Source organism: Vespula vulgaris, chromosome 4, assembly GCF_905475345.1.
Source record: "Vespula vulgaris chromosome 4, iyVesVulg1.1, whole genome shotgun sequence".
Lineage (NCBI taxonomy): Eukaryota > Metazoa > Arthropoda > Insecta > Hymenoptera > Vespidae > Vespula > Vespula vulgaris.
This window is the reverse complement of record NC_066589.1, coordinates 3,922,677-3,944,989: the sequence shown is the minus strand read 5'-3', so window position 1 is coordinate 3,944,989 and position 22,313 is coordinate 3,922,677. Positions and strand designations below refer to the sequence as shown.

The window sequence follows — 22,313 nt, the reverse complement described above, 5'->3', positions numbered from 1 at the left end:
GTGACGGATGGCCACCCTAATGGTGTCAGCCAGCGACAGGCGTCCTCATCTAGTTCTTCTCGGTCACCCGCGCGCTGGACTCGCTAGTGCTGGCTACCGTACTAGCTTCGTTCGTCCGTCTCTCTCCCCAATCTATCTGTCTGTCTGTCTGTCTGTCTGTCTGTCTGTCTGACTGACTGTCTGCGTCTCTCTCTCTCTCTCTCTCTCTTTCTCTCTTGTTCTCGCTCTCTCGTTAGAATCTGCTTGAGTATGCGTACACCGCAAATCATTTGGTACGATACGACTGATTTCATGCGATCGTGCGTTTCATTGGCCTTGTCTCGATATAACGCAGTTACACTGTCGCCTGATACGGCACATTTCAAGCTCTCCAGATCGTTTGTTTTACGGATCGAAGAGATCATATACTATAAAAGAACGGTGCTCTTCCTTAACCTCATTTATTCGTTGAGTTTTAATTAATATTTAACGTCAGAGCGTCGTCGTAAAGATCTCTTAGCGATTAGGAACTTGTAAAAAGGAAAAGCAGGGTCGATCTCGTATCGATAAACCGTATAAATAAAGTGGTAGTAGTAGAAGTAGTAGACATTTAAAGCCGCAAGGGAGCAGTCTTCAATAGCGAAGCATTAAATACTTCGTTTTGCAATAGCAACCGGTTCGATACATACGGAATGATCGCGTACTTACAGAGAGAATCATAGAAGAGTAGGAAGATTAAGAAGAAATGTAAGAAAGAAGAGACAAGCACCGTAGGTAGTAAAACTAGCGCATGATAATTCTTTGAATGAGTATCGCGTAAATTATTATCGTCGCGAGAAGTTTCGTACGCCTTAATAAATCCGTACGCGATTCGATCGAAGATAATTCGCGATGTCTTTTCCCTTTGGCGATTTAACTCTCGCCGATATCTCTCACTTATCGTCGATTCGTAATTAAATTACTAGCCGCATCCTGAACGACTCTCACAGGTATGCGAATGCGTATACGCCACACGTATATTATACATGTATATGTATGTGGGTAGAAATGATATCGCACGTACATCGCTATCGATGACAGATTCCAATCGCGATTCATCCTCCTTTTGCATCTCAGAAACTTACGTAACGCTTTTGCTTGGTCGAAGGGATTGGCTGTATCGACGGTTCGCCGCTGCAAAACGAATTATCATAACTCGTTCGAACAACGTTGCTTATCCGCGGCGATTTAATTTAACGAGCATTCCATGCCGCGCTGCCTCTCGCAAGACGGCCCGTACCACCGGCGTTTATCGAAGATTTGCGAAATTTACGATGCGTGCGTCCGCGTAGGACATTTAATGTAGGAACCCGTAGCAAACGGGTTATCCTTTATCTTTATCTTGGACCAGCTTACGTCAAGGAAAGACAGAGAGAAAGAGAGAGAGAGAGAGAGAGAGAGAGAGAGAGAGAGAGGGAGAAAGTGAGAGAGTGAAAGAAAAAGGGAGATAGAGAAAGAGAGAGGCATCTAAATCATACGTCCTTTTAAAAACGGAAACTCTCGCGAACTAACACGAAGGATTATTTTCCAGCGTGAGATAGGCGATTATGAACGAGCTAGGCGAAAAACTATCTCGATTTCAGGGCGGCCATCGAATGTGGGAAGAGAGAAGAAAAGCAACGGAACGCATCGGCTAGGTAGACAGGGAGGCAGGCAGGCAGGCAGGCAGGCAAGCAAGTAAGCAAGCAAGCAAGCAAGCAAGCAAGCAAGCAAGCAAGCAAGCAACCAGCAGACAGGAGGGCAAGCAGGAGGGCAGGCAGGTAGGCAGGCGAGCAGGCAGGCAGGCAGATATTGAGCTCTATATTTCCATAAGCTGATATTTACGCGGCAATATACGCGGCCGTGCCCGCTACTTTATGGGCCTCGTAAATATAGCGGGCCGCCGGGAATTGGCTGGCAAGGCGGCCACGGTCTCTCTCTCTTTCTCTCGGCCCCTTCTCTTTTTCGTTCTCTTTCTCTCTCGTCTCAACCCCCACCTATTCCTTCTTCATCTGTCTCTTTCTCTTTCGCTAGGTGGAGAACGTTCGCGCGTGCTCTTGACTCTCTTCCTCTTTATAACTTCCCTTCATTTCTCTTTCTCTTTTTCTCTCTTTCCCTCTCTCTCTGTTCGGCCTCTGCATGGCGTAGCCTGCCTGTTTTGCCTGCCCTCATCCGGCCCAAAGACATAAATCGCCGCCAATTGTAAATAATACGCGACGTATGCTGATCTCCGTTTCTACGTACCGCTATATATGTATGAGTATATACATATAAATATATATATATGTGTATGTATGTATGTACGTAACACCTGGTATATAATAGCGTTCTTTCGAATCATCACTCGATGGATGTCTTCTTGCAAATTTTGATGATCTGATTAATTTAATATTTAATATTTCATGTTTTGTTTTCCTTTTTATTTTGAAAAGATTAGGATGATTTTTTGATGATTAAATAGATACAAATGCGTCTTAGAATCATGCCACTATAATCTATAAGTCTTCTCAAACTACGTAGATATAGAGATTTCTTTACATGTTATAAATGATCTCAACGTATCTTTCTTCTTGGATCTTTCTCGAAACAAATTTAGAATCTTCCTTACAGCACCACAATGTGCGAGTAATTAACTTGTTAAAACGTGTTCGCTCGCTCGCACATAATTTACTCATTTATAGGGGCATCCAAAAGTGACGTTGTTAGAGATCGTACCCCCTCGTACAGATGGCGTAAACATAAAGCTCTGCGTTGCTGTGATGTCAGCCATGAAATTTTTCTAACTTCTATGTAGCGTAGCTGACGAGTGCACTGAGTTATGGTTGTGGGCTGCGGTGGAGTTGAAAGCACTTGGATTTCACGTACTTTAACGGGATATACGCCTCGCTCTCTAGGTACGATCGTATAATACCGGTACATGCGAGTACACACCTTCAGGGGTGATAAATGATGGTGCCTCTGTGTTTCGCCTCGTATGCTGTTGCGGTAAGATGTATTAATTTGGAAATACGCCGAGAAAGAGAGAGAGAAAGAGAGAGGAAGAATGAAAAAATTCACCTTAATGAACTATCAATGCTACGTTTATTTTCTAGCTGTTACATTTTACGCGTAGTAATTCAAAAAGAAATACACGTACGTAAAGTTACTCAAAAATAAGAAATTTTACTTTTTTTTGTCTTTTTTTAAAGAGTTTTCTGTTTGGGTTACTAGTAAAATGCAATCAAAACCAAAGCGATACATCTTTTTTAAAAAATTTTTTTTCACTCATTGAATGTTTTCGAGCTACGTAGATGTATTTATCTGTAGCAGTGAAGATCTATTTTATATAGAGGCCTCTATTTTCCCAACGCATGATTTCCAAAAACTAAGATTTCATATTTCAAACCTATTATTTCATCCTGTGATATCCAACAAATTTTGTCTCAATCGATCATTGATACCTTTCGAAAGTACAACAACTGTTTTAACTGTATTAACCTCTGTATTTCTCTGTATTTATTTGATATAATTCGTATCATTGTATCAAAACAGGATAGTTATGGAGAATGAGAGAATTAGTGAGGAAGAGTATATATGTAACTCCCTTTTTCCAGTTTGCATGTGTTCCTACGTTGTGGTTGTTATCGAGATCAACGCGAACAAACTACTACATATTGCCGTGTCCAGTTTGTCTGATGATCGAAGATATGATAACTCTCTTTATCATGGCGAGGCGTCTACTGTTATTGCCACCGTAACTTTTGTTCTAAACTCTTATGAGATATTACGTACATACCTAACAGATGTCAGTTTATTGAATATCCAGTAATTTTATTGATGCAGATAAAAATGTTTGATATTAAAAATTTATATCGCATCAGCAGAACAAGCCAATCATTTTAGTAATAAATCGTTTGTATAGTTCGCACGCTTTTTGCAATATGCTAATAATAAATACTCGAGTCAGTCAAAATTGAAGATAGATGTTCGGTTGCTGAAAGAACTAACGAAGCTACACCTTTTCGATAAGTATAGAGCGTTAAATACGTTTCAACCGGGGTGTTACTGCAACGTTATTATCTGCTATCTACTGTATCATCTCATCTTCAATATTCTCAATTTGCTAATCGTTACAAGAGATTTAAAGAGAGCAAATGAGAGAAAGAGAGAGGAAATAGGGAGGGAAGGAGGTGCGGAAGACGAGAGAGTGGCAAGAGATGAAGCGGGGATACCGCGTTGATCTCATTTTTTAGTCGTTTCACGAGATTTTGTTTCTACTCGAGTTCGGTCGGCAACCGATGATTATCGGGGAAGGGCTTGATAGATGGGAATGCTTCCCATCGACGTTTCTCCGCTCTACGATCTACCACTTTATTTTCTCTCGACCCGATCGTTCATCATCCGCGATCGCTTCCTCGTGCATTTCCTTTCACCGTAGAGAGCTCCCCTTGTGATCGATTCAAATTTCACTCTCATTTACGGAGTTGCTTCTTTCGTGTTTGCATAAAAAAATCGGAAAGTTAAATGTATCCTAGTTAAATCGTTATCTCATTTAAGAAGTCATTTATATACACGCATAAACGTAATGCATCGATAATATATAAATTTTACCTTTTTTACAAGATGAATTATCGAATAAATAGCTATTTGCAAAGAGAACGCTAAAGTTATCTTTATAGTGACCTTTCCACAAGATCAAAATTTAACTTAAAATTTCGATCTCTCGCTTGCACCTTCTTCTTTCGTTTCTCATCGATAAAAGATGCCAGCCTTCGGCACATCCCGATGTCGTTTATCTTACGATTTCTTGTCTTCTTTCCACTCCATTTACCATTACCATCCAGAACATTAATTTCCCTTTATGGCTGCAAAGAATCGTGTTTATCATTAGTTCTATGCCGTCGAGAAGGAAAAGTAAGTATACGTGCACACACGTTCGCACACGTTCACATATAGATTCCACGTATATCTATGTATTTAGATGCATATGTAGCTATACGTACACGTATAAAGAACGCTCGATCGGAAGAGAAGGTTATGCTTGCGTCTTCATCGTAAAGCGTTCGCCTGGTAGGCGATAATTTTCGGAGCGCGAACGAAACGATCGAAAAAAGTTGTACAGCTGTTGGCAATAACTTTGTAGAATGAGCATCTTCGAACGGCACGGTGGTAACTGTCACGAAGGGAGTCAGTGTAAAAGCTGATATAGAGCGGACGCCTGTCCGTAGTCATCCTCGAAATCTCTCCTTTCTAACTTTTTCTTTGGTGATACGACGTCGATTAAGCGTTTGAGATCTTCTTGAGTGTTAAAATGCCACGTTCCTAAGCGTCAGATATATCCATAGATATCCTTGGGAAGAAATAGTAAAATTTTTAATCTTTTAGTTCTATCTATGACTCGTTGTATAACGGTATAACGAAAGGAGAACGTTGTTTATACTCGACTTCAAAGAGTTACGAGAGGAAAACGAGTATGTAATGAAAGCTTTACTTAATAATCGTCCAATTAAAGTAAGATTAAGTTCTCATCGTCATTCGTATTTTGCAACTCAATTTGCCTCATAAATCTCGAATGGTATTTCAACAAAAGACTCATGTAATTTTCAATCAAAGGAAAACAATCGGATTTGATTGACGTTCTTAAACGATAGATATCCTCGTGTTCATTTATATATCTAAGTTTATCATTGCTACCTGTATGCACTTGTGAACACGATAAAAAGACGAATAGCGAATAGTTTTATTTTTAAAATAGCAGAAAAAGTTTCGTTCCTACGTAAATATTATCTCATTATGCGCATTACAATCGGTAATGGGTTTACATTCTCCATTTTACAAAGCCGTATTTCGTAGTTAATAAAATTTATTTTTACGATGGAATATCGTCTAGCATGGGTCGGGGAAAGCGTGTAAGCGAGCTAACACGAGCTAAGCGAAGTGCCGTTTCCCGCGGCGTCAGGAATAACCTGGCGGAATGCTTATAGATGAAAGAGATTACAACACATACTGGATAATCCTAGTTCCGCTAGACTTCTACGACCGCAGTGATCATTTGCCACCGATGTCTGCAGGCTAGTTTCGTACAAAACCCCTTGGACGGGCGAGCGAACGCTCGTTAGACACGGTTTCATGCTCGGTCCGTATTCGTATCGGTCGAGATGCCAGCTAATTTCGGGGCCTTGCTTCGCTTCGCACGAGCATTCGACGTAATTGAATATCCTGCGAATTCAAGGCGTTTACGTGAGTTTGATAATCGGGAGAAAAGCTGTCATTGATCCAAATAGAGACGTTTAATCTATGTGGAACTTAAGATTAATGAGATTCGATTAAGACCATTCCGGATAGTTTCTGAACGACTTCTCTGATACGTAACAAAGTTAAGAACAATATATATCGGTTAGATAAGATTTGTTTGTATATTGTCGGACGTTTGATCGAATGATTACAACGATCGGAGAGTGTAAATACGATAGGTTAATGTGTGTACGAACAAAGTCGGGAGAAAGAAAGGAACGTTTTTGTTGTTTCTTGGAATAAACAAAGAAGGTAAACTCTCTAGAGCGTAGGTAAATACGATAGGTTAATGTGTGTACCGAAAAAATCGGGAGGAAGAAAAGAACGTTTCTGTTGTTTCTTGGAATAAACTAAGAAGGTAAACTCTCTGCGGATATCTCATAGCACTTTGGAGTAACATCGAGTGTATTTTCGTGGGCTTCTAACGACGTGTCATGAGATCTACGAGGCTGTTTGTCGGTAAGCACAAAAATAGGCCTCACTCCACACTCACTTCATCACTCAGTCGGCTGAGCTCCCTCCCGAGCAGGACGGATGCTCGACGACTGCTTGGCTGAAAATGCTGGCACGCAACCGTCGGACGTGCCATTAGCCAGGCGTCGCGATGCTCTCGCCAGATTAACCTTAGCCGAGGGTTACATTCGTGCCCACAATTTCATTGTAGCTATGCATTTTAAGAATTTTATGGCTGCCACAAAATCGTGCACCAAGAGGAGTCCTGCTACTTTTTCAGATCGGAGGAATATTTCTTGCGAAATGAACGCGTTTCTCTATCGCTGTCTCTAAACGAATATTTCCTTCTCGCATACCGGCAGAAATTCGTATTTCCTCTTCTCAATACTTTTTTTCTCTTTCTTCGATATCCGGATGAGTCCTTACTATGAGCGAACGCTATTCCCTAAGATCCTGATCGATATCTCTACTCATTTACAAGCGACTCGTGTAACTCACTCTCTTATCGATCTCTCGAAACGGATTACGTGTCGGCAAACGGACAAATTTCGAATCACGGTAGCAGCCGTATTACCAAGTGTAATTTAATCAATTCTTAAGTCTCTTCGCGTCCGATAGAAATACGGATTTTAATTTTCTTGGCGAGATCGAGAGAAGCGAACGAGAAAGAAAGATTCCCTGGGTAGTTTTGTTCCGAGTCATTTACATTATCGTCTACTTCATTAGAATTGGATGGTTTACGAGATGTAGCTTGACTCTTTAAATGCCTTTGTAAAAGCAAAATCAGCACGATTACTCGTACGAAAGTCGAATACCACCGACGCGGAATTTGAAAAACGGCGAAGGGAAAGAGACAGGCGGTGCTGCTTAAGATCTAACGCTAACTATATCCGCCTTGTCAAGTCGTTCCGACTTAGTAAACTCTAGAACGAGTAATGTCCGAGATTTTATACCGACTTGACTTACGACAGAGGCGGCTGTTTATCACGGTGTCAGGAGCGACGGTTACGCCGTTCGGGACGGTGAAACGAATGAGCTGCACGAGTAACACACTGAGAAATGGCCCGCTCTTAGAAGACCTTCTCTTGCGACACTGATTTTAAATTAGAATTTATTAGTTGTCGTACTCGACGTTTCGCCGAACTAGCTGGATTTGCTGAAGGAGCATGCTCGATGTACTAACCCACATTTCTCTTCGATGCACCTCCAACTCCAAACGACGTTATTCTTGTCCTTGTAAGTCGATAGCTCTTCGGTAAAATATTCCTACATTCGAGTACTAGATCTGCCTTCCCTGGTTTCAAAGAATCGAGTGTTTCATTGACGTTCGCGATTTGGATCCATCGATTCCTCGAGGACAGGGATACTCGGTGACAATATGATTCAAATAAGAAGCAGTATTTTATGCAGGATATATTGGAGACAGAATGTAAGTGCAATATTTTCAGGGAAGTTAAATTTGTTTTTATTCATTTTTAGTTATATGTTGAATTAAAATTTTATATCTCCACTCACGCGTGTAATAAATCCAATTAGTGTAAAAACGGAATAAGCTATCTTATTCATGTATCATTAAATGAAATTGTATAGGATGCATTATTTTCTGGCTCCTTTGTGTCGGCTGAAGAAGAGGGAGACGACTTTGAAATGGCGAGAGCGCTCGTCAAACGCTCGCCAACGATTAAGGTTGCGAAAATTTCAATCACGCCGCGCATTAGGAGTATTCAAATCATTCGGATCACTCGTCCCCGTCTTTTAAGGTATGCATCAATCTATCCGCCTCGTTCAAAGCGTGTTGCGATGAAAAGACCGATGCTTACGAGGATAGGTACTCTGGCATGCCGCCAATAATGGTCGGTACGTTTATTCTGGCCAACTGGTTCCTACCAGTGTGCATCAGGAATGTATTTCGACTGACGACTATCGTGTCTTTCCGCACCGAGTACCCTAATTTGCTGCGCTTCGTCGACGCTTCGTTTTAATTGAAACGAAGAGAACGAGAAAAGAAAAAGAGTATAAAAGTAAAAGAAAAAATTCAAACGTCATTCTCTATAGTATAAGAAATACTACAACTTCGTTTTCTAATTTTAGATAATACGTACTAAAAAAAAAAAAAACTTAGATTTATGTATCTATATTTCTTTTTTTATCGATGATGGTTTATTAGATATTACGATATGTATGCATATACTTGCGTTTAGCCTAGAGATATAAGAACATTGATTTATCTTTACTCGGAGAATCATACTATCTAATTAATCGTGTTTAGTGAATAGTAATCGATTAATTTCTGAGTAAAATTCCAAATCTACTATTTATCGACACGATTATTAATTTACGATTTGTTACGTCATCTTGAAAAGAAAACGAAGATAATTAATGAATAAATCTATATGTTTAATACATTCTCGAAAAGTAATATCGACTGGTAATAAATTTTTCCGAACAGCTTCTTTCGAAATAAATAGAGAAAGTGCTGGAGCGTATCCTTTTTCATAAAATCACACGACGCCTCATAAACACAACTACTTAAGTCCTTGCTTTACCGGAAATTGTTTTTCTCCCTAGCAGGTACCATTCACCTTTATGAATCGGTGGTAGAACTTTATGAGGGGCGTAAACTTTAGTTCAGACGCGGCGCGTTCTTTGCAAACATCCGGCTTCGAGTTGACGAAGAAAATTACGATTGGGGTTTATCTTTCTGCGAAACTATCCCTATTGGGTCCTTAGAAAAGACGACCGTTTATAAGCGTGATAAACCTGCACCTGACGACGTGAAATTCTTTATAGAGTTCTACACGATGACACTTTGACGATAACGATGATCATGCTCAATCGATTTTTTTTATCTCAAAAGTAATATCATCGATGGACATATATCTTTTTCTATGAACAACATATAACGAACGTCTGTAGCTAGATTTAACAACGAACATAGCATACAATAAATTACGATAATAAGACAAATATTTAAATGAAACATACTTGGGCTATTTGCCATAATTAATAAGAAGTGGAATAATAGACAGATATTAATAATTTTATACGTTATTGCTACTTAAGAAACAAGGTAAAAGGATAACTTCATCTGCGTTTTAAAAAAGTATATACTTTTACACTTCCTATTGATTCTTGAAATTAACACGGTAATGTATTACGTTTCTTGGTTAGAAATCAAGTGTTGTTGATTTTTACTTTGAAGCGGACAGATTGCGTGCATGAATGTATCTTGAAATAACCTTCACTTTGTATATTTACTATATGTTATTCTAACTGAGATAAATGTTTTTAACGTTTAAATAATAAGACATTACGCATATACAATTTTTTTTATCTCGGATTGAGTCAAAGGTTAGTTGTTATACATAACTTTATTATATCTTTGTTTAGATACTTCGATCCATCGTGACATTTTTTATTGCAAAGAAACAAATTTTCGATCAATTAGCGAAACAACCTACATACATATCACTTGTAAAACAGTCATCGATCACTCGATTACCAACGCTTCCTTATAAATAATTATGAGATAAAGCGTTTATCACGATTAAAAGCAAAAGGAAAAAAGAAAGAAAAGCATGTCGAAGATAGAATTTATGTTATAAAATCTATTTGCGTAATCGATTTTAAATATGTGATCGAAGTACAGACGTGATGTAAATAATGACTAAGTAGTTAATAACGAAATGTCGTTAATAAATCATTACTGTCGTTCTCGCTCGTGCGTTATCCACGAGTATAGTTTTATCGTATTCAGTTATCTTACAGGCCTTGTCTCGAGTACACACTGAACGTTTCGTAGATGTTTATCGAATCAACGACGTGTTAACTTATTATAACGTGTCGGTAACCTCTGTTGAGTTTCATACTTAAATAAAAAAAGCGTCAAAAAAGAAGTTCTTGCGATTTACTCCATAACGAATCGGAGAAATGTTTTTTTATTTTCCACTCGTTAGGCGCTTGTTAGATTCGGTATTGTTACGAACGAGTAGATCGATTATCGTAGTTATATGGGTTGCATTAGGGTTTGAATATCTGTATAATGCTTTTAATGATTGTCTGTTATCTATGGCCTTGCTTTGTTGAATATCGAAACCTGTCCGTTTTAAGTAATTTTGGTAAAGTGGCTGACTACAATATACAATTTACGCTATACACTTATTGTTAATGAAACCGTACAATTGTTCGTATCAATGCTACTTATCTATAAAGGAGGTCTGTTTAATGAGTAACAAGTCATCATCTACCAAATTTTTATGGATTTTAAGATTTTGAAAATGGTAGATATTATCTTAAATCAATGGACACAGATTGACCAATTCTTATCATAATACAACAATGGATTAGTAATTTATTTAATTTCCACTTTAATAACAATAATCCACTTTCCATCGTAGTATTTATTCATAATGTTTCGTAAGATCTCTTTGTGTTGGATTAGTTCTCACAAATACCTTAAAGAATTGAACACTTCGACATCCGAGAAATGTATAGTAATAGCGAGAATAATAGTATAATAATAATAAAAATATAAATGAAGAAATAATTACAATAATAATAACGATGATAATAATAACAATTAATATGATAACGAAGTATGTAAGGATAGTGAGAGGTGAAGTGGAACGTAATAATATACTTGTATATCTTAACTTAAATTTTTTATATTTAACGTTAGTCAACGTATAACGATGTTTCGAGGTCTTTCTGTTATTGTTTTTTTTTTGAATCTTACGATACGATAAACGAAGGAAGAAGTTATAGGTATTATGTAAAAGAAAATAAATACGAGGCTTAAATACGCAATATTTTTATTTTGTTAGCGACGTTTCACGTGAATTCTGTCGTCTGTTTTTCACGAATTATTCGATCTTACGTATCTTAATGGTAATATTCTAGGCAATATCGCGGTTGCTATAATCATACTGTAATAGCTGTCACCGCAAGAATATACACTTCTTTATCGCGTCCGCATCCGGTAATAAACAAGTATTCATAGTAAAAGTCCGTTGTTCAAATTTATTAGGGCAGGCAACGATATAAATTATCCTCGGGCGAATGGCATAATACATCTGGGGTTGGAGTAACTCTTCTTCGGCTTACAATACGAATAATAACTTTAACAGACCCATTCGTCTTTCGTCTTTTACTCGAAGCGGGTTGTGTTTCATCGCTGGTAGATTTTTTATCATTCGACCGAATAGCGAGAACGATACGCAAGAGGGAAAGAGAGAGAGAGAGAGATTCTTGCCAAAGCGACGACTGAGATTACTCATATTTTACGCGACTCGTCAAATAAATTCAAGCGCAGGTCTACGTGAGAATTTCAAGTATCTATGTATTTCTGAACACGAAAATACACGATCGAGTATCCTCACGAATGAGGGTGGAAAAAACGTCGATAGAAATGACACTTCGATTCGCATCGTCGGTATTAACGACGTCTCTGTGGCTCGTCAAACGTTTTACTATCGTCTAACTTTTCTTTTACAAGCCGCGTAATCACCCGCATAGTCGTTCAATAGAAAATGCGAACATATCCATAAAGGAGGACTTAACTGTTAGATGCCTCAGAGGATTCCCATTAAAACGCTTTTGATAGAAAGAAAAAAGAAAAAAGGGAAGAGAGAGAGAGAGAAAGAGAGAGAGACAAAGAGAGATAGATAGATAGGTAGACAGAGAGAGAGAGAGAGAGAGAGAGAGAGAGAGAGAGAGAGAGAGGAAACGAAAGAAGAAATAAAACAGAGGCAGAGTGAAAGGTGTTGGAATAAACAGCAGAGGTACGTCAGTCCACTGTAGATTTAACGAACAACGTGATAGCATCGTTCCGTAATGCACTTTGATTGGTGCAATTAATTATTATATCTTTCTCCTGCCCCTTCTTCGGAAGTAGGTGAAATGAAGCATCGAAGTCAAGCAAGAATACCGAGTTCTCATTTGCATCTTCTTGCACTATGGCTTATGTCTGTATTTAAATACTCATCGTTGTGGTATTCTCGACAGACTTACTTGATTTAATAATATCTACCTTACCACCTAATTATTGTCTTACGGCTCCATGCTCTCAGTAACGATAGTCCTAGCTTTTCTCTCTATCTCTGATCGCCTCGAGAATGAAAGAAAGAAAGAAAGAAAAAAGAAGAAGGAGAGAGAGACAGCAGACAACGTAAATTACGATTATTTTAATAGAGCGAATATTCCCTTAATTACAGAGTATGCTCGTTAACGTGATACGGGCGTGATGTATCGCCCGTTATATCTTCCCTTAGGCCGACATAAAATGGACAGAATATAGTGTACATTCTGTTTCTTTCCACGCTACGTGAAACGGAATCGTATGTTTCATTGTTGTTACCTTTTTAAATGTACGCTATGACGTACTACTTACACATGTGAAGTTATTCTTTCACTAGGTTAACTAAGGAAAGACATCGAGTGTTTACAAATCGAAGAGACGATTACTTTTTACGAAGATTTACGTGAGCTACATGATAATCGATAAAAAATCAATTCCAAGGGTATCTTTTTAATTAATATGAAAGTACAGCACGATTTTGTACGGAAGTATGATATATTTTTGTTCTATTATAAAGATTTCCTATCTAAGAATTAATTGTTAGATTCGAACCAATCGACGAGTTGACGCGAAGTCGTTGTGTGGTCTCTTTCTTTCTCTCTTTCTCTCTTTTTTTTATGTCGTACTCTTGAGTTCCATTTAATAACGGAAGGAGGTACTAAATTTCGATCGTGAAAGTCGCACCGCCGCGATACGAGTTGTATTATAATTTTAATTAAATTCTTCGTGAGCTTGGATCGGGTTAAGTCGTGAAACGAAACAAGTTCCATGGTTAGACCATACACCGGCGTATGGTGCTTTTGAATGGTGCGTCCGCATCGTATCGCGACAATCGGAGATTGTATTAGAAGGCTGTCGATTGGTCAACGCCGCAGGTGAGTATTTATGTAGAATCAGAAGTACCTGTATCACGATCATTAATAAATAACAGCATTATGCAAATGGGTAATTTGTCTCCTATAGAGATGCTCGAGAGAAAGAGAAAGAGGAAGGGAAAAGAGCGATAGACTTATAGTAAGTATACCCTCTTGCGTACGTGCACGTGTATGTGAAAAAAGAGAGAGAGAGAGAGCGGAGAGAGAAGGGAAGGAGACTGGGAGGTCATTTTAAATATAAAATGAAAGTACAAACGTAATGCACGGTCATTTATTTCGTTGGACTGTCAGGCTGCGGTAAAGCAGTGGCGCGCATTTATAATGAGAAGATTAATGATGCGTTACGATGTGTCGGTATGGGGTACAACAAGCGTATATGAGTACAATGATGACCGGCCATTAATTTATTGCTGTACATGACAGGATGGCACCGGTGCTTTCGCGTCAACGTGTTCCCTGCACGGTACGTTCGACCGCTCGTTTGCTCGTTCGCTCTCGTCTTTTTCTCTTTGTGAATATTGTTGTTGCTCCAAGTTGTATCTACTCGTTCCTACAAGCTTTATCGCGCAGGTAAATGGAGGTATAAAGTCTCCCGCTGCACGCTTTATGTTCTTATCATCGTACCAGAAGCCGTGGATGTTCCTTAACAAATCTCTTCGGCGAAGAACTCGTCTCAAGAAAGATTCGTGTCGTTGATATTTTTTTAACCGATCTATCGATTTATCTCTGCTTTCATTGCATGTGGAGATGATAAAATTGTATAATTTGAATGATGAAAGCAGTGATAAAATGAATCAGTCGGTTACAACGTTTCGTTGAGAATATTATCGACGTTTTGCGTTCCAAATTTTACAACATATTTTCAATATTTCAAAGGATAGTTTTTTAATTAATATTATAATATAAATGGTCGTCGGCAATTTTTCTTTGCTAAAATTTTTTTAGATAAATTTGACAAGTAAAAAAATAGCTGCAGATAAAAGAGAAAATCTCTCGAAGTGACATTTTGTTTATTTCGTTAGGTACGCGCTTTTGGTCTCTTCAACGGAATTGATCGAAACAACGCAGACTCGTATTTACCGTTGTTTGCAACGCTCCGAAAGTATAAGTGACAGGAATCGATGGTCTGTCAATACTATTCGACGTATGACCTGACCGTATACGTCGGCCATTGTGCATACAAGGTTTTAGCATACTTCCATTCTCAGATGGCCTTATTGATGTCGTCTTTGATTTGTTATATATAAAATTTCACTTATACGACGAGATTTCAAGTAAGAATATAATCTTGTTATTTCATTTTTAATATCACTAACGACTTTTTTATTTTCCAGAGAAGTAGTGAAAAAATAAAAATTAACTAATAACATGAACAAGAAACAATTGACATAATAATTTCACTAAGTTCTTTACACAGGCATTCAGTTTAGTGCCATCAAATTGATTAAAAATTCAAAAAAGTAGATTACACAAAGGTGCAGGTGACTCTTTAGAGACAGGTGTATGACATCGCAGAAAATATTTGAAGAAGGTAGGAAAAATACACGACCATAATATCTGTCTTTATGCGAATCAGAAAAGTAATAATCAAGATTAAAAGCAAATTAATTTAACAGTATTGATATAGATTGTAAGGAAACATTAATTAATATAAGCGAGTAATTCTTTCGATAAATCGAACATGATATTTTCGACGTAAAACGCTTGAGATCTTATCTTTTTTTAAGTATTAAAAAGAAAACAAAATAATCGGATAAACGAAATTCACGGTCGAAATGAAGATCATGAAGCGAAGGAAAGATATAACTTCCAACAACTAATATTTTCATTAATTTTGCAGCAAATTCGCAAAAACCAAAATTTATGTATTTTCGTGGGCGATCGTGTTGTCAAATGCGCGCCATCGATCCTGAAACTTTCGGTTTGAAACACTTGAGGACGCAGCGTTCGTAGATTAATTAAAGCGGAGATAGAAGCAGACTATTCAAATAAATATATTTAATTTTCGTACTGTCGTTTCTAAGAAAAAATGTAAGCAACATCAAATATTTATCAAATAAGTAAATAATTTTGAAAGAATTAGTGATTTCAAAATTCAAGACTTTACTAAAGGAGAACGAGGCTGCAGCATGTTCTCGGTAGCGAAGGCATCGTCGAAAGAAGGAGCCAATGTGAAGGCGTCGTTGAAGGCGATCCGTGGAAGCGAATCGAGGCGGAGAGTGGAGAAAAGGAAGGAAGATGACTGCTCGGTTGAGTAATGGATCAATTTATTTGCTGGCTGTAGGTATCTACCGGGAAAGAGGTAGTAGATACGTATATAGGCGGTGGTATAACAGGGCAGAGAAATGGCTCGGTGGATCCCCCCGGGTGTCGGGTAGAAAGATGTGCTGCGGGATGCGGGCCGCCAGGAGACGATTTCGCTATCCCCTTCTGCCTTGTCGTCCTTTCCTTACTCTCTCTCTTTCTCCTCTTTCTTTCTATCTTGCTCCTACCCTCCGGCAGCGTCTCCTTCCGCTTGCAGCAGCCTCTTTCGCGGAGAAGATCGTATTTATTTCCACGGTGGTGAGAATGGATAGCGTCTTGGTGATCTATGTCCCTGCGCAGACACATCTCATTTACTCTGCCGAGCATAATTCCTTAACACTTTTTCGGGAAAAGTGCTCGTATATCTTGGTTACGCCGCCAAGTAACCCCGTCTGCTTTTCCACTCCCCTCTGTCGCCTTCGTATGACCAATTTCCCGTGATATCCTTTCGTTTCCCCTCTAACTCTTCTTCTTCGTTTGCTTCTTGCTCTTTTACTTTTTCTTCTCTTTCTTCTTCCCTCATCTTCTTTCCTCCTTCTCTTTTCCTTCTTCCGTTCCATCCTTCATTCTTCTTTTCTGCTCGGGACAGGTGCGATACTTAAACGTCGTCGCTCGCAATGACCGTTGCGAATACGCTCTATCACGTTCGCCATTTCTCTTTCTCTCTTCCTCTTCTTCTTCCCTTTGTTCGATTGAAAAACCAGGTCAAGAACGGGACAAGGCGATTGTTGCGACCGTAAGAAGGAGGTTTTTCTATCTTTGTACTTTTTATTTCTTTTAGTATGGCACACGATCAGATGCTTCATGACCATCGAAACGTTCATTTTTTATCGTACTAAATATCAGGATGTCGAAAGTTCGAATCATATGGCAGAGAATAAGGAGGAGATGGAACATCGGTGGTTTCGCCACATCGTATTTCCATTCTCGTAAGTTATATTTTCGTTACTCCATAATTTTATCGATTTACACGCGGAGCCGACGTTTCGCAAATTACCCATCCGAATTGTGGCCGAAGGGAGAAACGCGAAAGGAAACGCGCAATTTTCGTACTGAATTTGCCTGCCATGAACTTTCGAGAACGCCGGTTGCACAAGTACACGTGGCACTTTCTGATAATAATAATCGATAGTCGAGTTTCACGATGATTTCGATGATCAATGAGCCGAATGTACGTGTATTTGTATTCACGAGATTTGAGAGAGTGGCTGCGGATGAAAAGTATGGACGCTTTTTCCTCTCGGTGAATCGTGAAAATCACGCTCTCGGTTGCAGTCAGCACCGGGAATACGTCGCGCGTCGACCCTTTGCTCTCGCTCAGACGGCGTGGCATAAATCACACGAATTTACGAGCAGCGTTAAAAAGAGCAAGCCGATATTTATAGTCGTCTCTGGCGCAGTTACATATAACAAATTGAACTTTTATATAAATGTGCGTTTGTGTATGTGAGAGACTCTGAAAGAGTGAGTGAGTGAGGGAGTAAGAAACAGAGAGGGGACAGGCGATCTGTGTGCGCGAACCGCACACAGATTTTAATTATCGATATCGATTTATTGCCAATACATATTAATGCCGCCGACATAGCTATGCTACGACCAACTCACGTACCGGTGTTTATTCATATTGATGGAACTAGATTGAAACATAAACCGGATATGCAAACAACTATCGGTTTAATCGTTCGACACTGGCCGAGGAACGTTTACCGCTTTACACTCACGCAGAAAACATTGAAAATAGGATTTAATTTCGGGGGATTTTCATTTACCATTTAAAGCAACGAACAGGAGTGGAAGGAACAGTAATGAAATTGTTACATAAAAATGATTTCTTTATATCTCGAATAAGATTTATGTTATTGATAATCGATATAGAAAAAATTACAACTTTTCTAAAGTTTGATGATTTAGGAAATATTCAATGATTGACGACTGAACTGAGAGAAAAAGAGAGACTGAATTAAATTTATTATCTTAGAAATAATATCTAGACAATTTTTATCGAGTTTTTATGTCTAGTTCTAGACGTAAAATGTACTCCAATTGAGCCAACGTTAAAATGAATCTGTATATATTTGTATGTGTATATATCCTGTTGTCGGTTCGTTCGATAACCGATATTTCCTGAAGTCGGACGTAATCGATCGACAATCTAGCTGTCAAAGTGCTTAATCGCGTACAGTCACGCTATTATGCTTCGGTGGTGATTATTCACGCTCATTAAGTAGTCTGGTCATTCGTTTACTTTTATGCAAATTTATATTTTACTGTAGCACAGTAAATGGGTTAGGTACAAAAGTTGAACAGAAATGTTATATCTTGTCATTATGCGAAACGAAATTATCATAGCTCGTAATTAGATCGTAATTTTTTTCGAAAGCGATAAGATCTGTTAACGTATATATAAAGTGTTTAGGCTTTGAGAAAAACCGGTCATTTGACACGCGACTAACATTTCGTCGGCTTTCACTTTGAGAACCGATAGCAAGAAAAAGAGAGATGGATAGATGAATAGGTAGACAGAAAACGAGAGGAAAAAGAAAAAAGAAATAGAACTCGGTAGCGTTATCCGTCTCGATAAATTTCCCGACAGAATCGTCATAGACGCCTGACACGAATTTTTTGCGATGCATCGTTATGGCGGTAGTAGTGGATATCGCAACGAAACGCCAGCGGCACCGGTAGGAAAAATATTTTAGCAGTCAGATGAGCGCACGCTCTCGTTGCAACGATGGGACGAACGAGTTAGGGCATCGGTCACGAAAAATGGAGATTAGAGGAAAAAAAGGAAGTAGAGTATGAGTGTGAGGTCTCGGAGGTAGAATCTAAAGGGAGAAGAAGAGAGAAGCAGAGAGTGAGTGATATAGAGTAGAGGAAGGGAGAAGGAGAGAGAGAGAGAGAAGAGGTAGGACTGAAAAATTCCAGGAGATGGAACGGGTGAATGAGTGGGTTGAGTGAGTGAATGACAGGCGGACAGCAACCAGACAGGAGACTGACAGCGCGGCGGCGGGCTGACAGCTTGCCACTCTGCCATACGTTCGTAACATCAAGTATTACGGGCTACCGTACGTGTTGATCCTCATCCCGTTCACCGACAAAAAGCGCCCTAACTCCCGGTTTTGCCCTCATCTTTTGCCATGATTTTTGTTTCTTTTGCGAATCGAGTCATTTCGTGGTGATAATATCTAAAGAATGTTATCATAACATTTCTTAAATTGGTTTTAATCATTTTTGGGGAATCCTGTGGAATCTTTGAGACTTCTGCACTGTTTCAATTGAAACGTTTTCCTTTATACCTTATGTATAAAGGATTTTGGAAATGTGTAAATTGTGTACACAAGTGTGTCCATTCTTTTACGATTTATGTATCTGTGAACAATAGATGGATTCCAATAGTGATATTGTATCCAAAGAGGAAATATTTAAACGTCAAACGGTTAGAAGAATTTATGAAATAAATCAAACGTTCAAGGCGAGAAATAAGCCATCGGTATATCTTCAAAGCATACATCGAGATGAATGATATTTTATATACATGCAACACGTTATGATCTTGTCCGGATAAGTTAGGAAATGTTGATGGACATTGAATGGCCAACATTGACTTTGAACGTAGCTATATCTGTATGTTTTCTTGTATGCTAAAGGTGCCAAATTTTTGGTATTGACAAGTTTTGCGATGTAAAACCTTTAATGCAACTACCGTTGGTATAAATTAGTGTGTTATAGGAACATTGTCGTTGCTAGAACGTCAAACGGAAGCTAATGTACTGTTGGAGCATTGTCTACGTGCGGTTTGCTTATTGAATATCTGCTACGTGGTTTGCCAACGTGTAACGTTTGAGTTAGAGTGTGCCCTTGTGCCACGTTAATTATGTTAAACACGAAAATCGATTAATCGACAGGTAATTTTGCAAGGCATCTTGGAAAAGTGAGTTTAATATGATGTTTTGCCAGGTATCTTTTTTAACAGTTAATTTTAGCAATTTGAAATATTGATTAATTTTGTATTTAGATACATCAATAAGTAAATATACTTTTCATTTGATATAGCGAGTATATGTAATCTAAATTGAATGATACTTTCGTGTCTCATTAATTCAATAAAAATACGTTTGAAATATTTGTTATTGTATTACAGTTTTCTAAGAACGGAATTGATATTTAATATTTGAAAGAAATGTATACATTCAGTTTGCGGATGCTACCTTTTTCAACAATATGCTATCAATGTTCTTTTTAATTTATATCATTGGTCGTTAAGTTAATTTTAAGGAAATTACACCATCGAGGAGTTAACGACAATTTGCTGATCGATGTCTATCAAAGTATCATTGTAATACGATATCTCGTTGAAATACGATCGTGGAAATACTCATGAGTTAGTTAGCCTTTCTTATCAGAAGATCACGTTTAATGCACAGTTATTATCGTATAGTAAGGATGACAGTTCCGAGAAATAAAGATTATTGGCAAAAACAAACCTATCTACCATATACTTATATATATATACTACAAATTAAGTATAATTTCAACGGATGTAACAACACTTTACTTTGTAATTGTGTAATTGTAACGTAATTGTTGGGGCCCTGAGAGTGTTGTGTCACTCTTGTGAAATTGTACTTAAATTACGTCTGTGTACAAGGTTTTGACGAATATCATTTCAGTGTTTTTGACGATGTTAATTATATATCTATGTAAGATAAGTTCATATTTTAGCTGACGCAGAAGATTATTCATGTATCATAAACAACTTATCAATTCTCGGGTACATATATCTTTTCTGTAGAACACCAGTATAAAATTTATTTATAATATATATTGGTAAAAAAATTCGAATTTTCGAATACTTTAAAAACGATTGATAAAATCGGAAAAAATACTTTTTTAGAGAAATACAGTAACATATGAAGGTTCGAGGACATTCGTAAAAGTGCTGTGACACACAGAGTTCTCGTATCGGCACTTGTGCTATCTGTTAGGAAAATTCATGCCATTTGATCGTTGTCGCTTAACAACAGAGAATGAAAGAAGAGTACAAGAGCGAGGACAGAATAAAGCGACAAGCGGACAAGTTACAAAATGTTTTGCGGCTTTTCTCTTCCCTTCATTCTTTTTGTTTCTTCTCTTTTTTTTTCATTTTTACTGTCTTTGTCCGTCTTTCTCTCTACCTCTATCGATCTTCTTTCTTTTCGTTTGTCTCTACTTCTCTCTTTATTTCGTATCTTTGTATCTTTTTCTTCCCCCTGCTCTTTCTCTTTCGTTTGCTGTCTTTATCTGTCTCCTTTCCATTCTCTCTTTTCCACTCATTCTACCCTTCCTCACTCCCCGCCGGGCAGGTGAGCAGTGAAACCGAAGTGCGGGTTACCATTATGTCTGCAGCCTTGAATTAAAATGCCATATAATGACACAGCTAGGCAGCCTGTATAATTTATGTCCATAAAAATAAAATCATAATTACAGAGGCGCGGACTGCGAAAAGGCGGTAATCATACGGCTGCCCGCTGTGCTCGTTGCGTGTTCCACACGTAGGTATATCGTGGCTTGGGTCGGTCCGAAGAGGGCTGCAAGAGGGACTGGAAGAGGGACCGGCCTGTCGACGGCCTCGTTCCATGTTGTCGTGGCTCCTCTTCTCGTACTACACGACGAAGAAGAGCGGAAGAGGAGAACGACTGGCCATGGGATGCGCATCGACGAGTCCAAGAAAGAAAAAGGAAAGAAAGGAGACTTTATGTGAGGAGACTTTTACGGAATTCGCACGTCTCTCTTCGTTCTGGCCATTCTCGTCGCCACGAAGCTCGGCCATAACGCGGTGTTAATATCGCTAATAGCGAGTAACAGGATCGCTGCTTAATAATTTCAATAATTTACCACCGTTATAGTTTATAGGATTTTCTTTGAAATTCTCCTCGTTGGATATGGAATGGCCTATATTTTTCAAAGAGTCACCGGTTAATAATAATTTTTTGTTTCTCTATGTTTTTTGCCTTCCTTTTAATGTAGGTATTAAGAGATAATTATTATTTCACTTTCATTATTCCTCGCTCGTTTGCGCACGATCGTATCTCTCTTCGTAGGAAATATACCGAGTTTGGTACTTTAAACGAGTAATAACGAGCATTCCTCGAATACGATATCCGTCTAACGGCCATTACGAGCAGAATATACTCGACCTACCATTATTAACTTCCTCTTCCTCATTCTCAGAATACAAGGCAGGGCAAGAGGATCATCTCCGTTTGTTTGCCCCATCTTGGCACAGATTTGCACGGGACATACGAATGTTCATGGGGTCTTTCTTGTTCCGTTTAGGCATACGGCTTCTGGCGGAT

At 38.5% G+C, this 22,313-nt stretch overlaps 2 long non-coding RNA genes across 4 annotated transcripts in view; one reads left to right on the top strand and one right to left on the bottom strand.

Annotated features, from left to right (window-relative positions):
* The window catches only part of LOC127063427 (uncharacterized), a 39,088-nt gene extending 17,668 nt beyond the window's left edge, over positions 1 to 21,420 (top strand). The window contains exons 4-8 of one of the 3 annotated variants that reach the window (XR_007781348.1): positions 14,697 to 14,948; positions 15,009 to 15,205; positions 15,515 to 15,705; positions 15,787 to 15,954; positions 16,760 to 21,420. This is a non-coding gene — a long non-coding RNA (uncharacterized LOC127063427). Of the gene's footprint in view, positions 1 to 1,601; positions 4,987 to 14,696; positions 14,949 to 15,008; positions 15,206 to 15,514; positions 15,706 to 15,786; positions 16,237 to 16,759 lie in introns of those variants that run through there. The other 2 variants (XR_007781347.1, XR_007781349.1) reach the window with 2 other exon arrangements.
* LOC127063429 (uncharacterized) lies at positions 4,758 to 7,966 on the bottom strand. The gene is made up of 4 exons (XR_007781350.1): positions 7,690 to 7,966; positions 5,984 to 6,195; positions 4,980 to 5,326; positions 4,758 to 4,841 (listed from the first exon to the last, which is right to left on the bottom strand). It is a non-coding gene; the product is annotated as an uncharacterized LOC127063429 (long non-coding RNA).
* Positions 21,421 to 22,313: the final 893 nt, after the last annotated feature.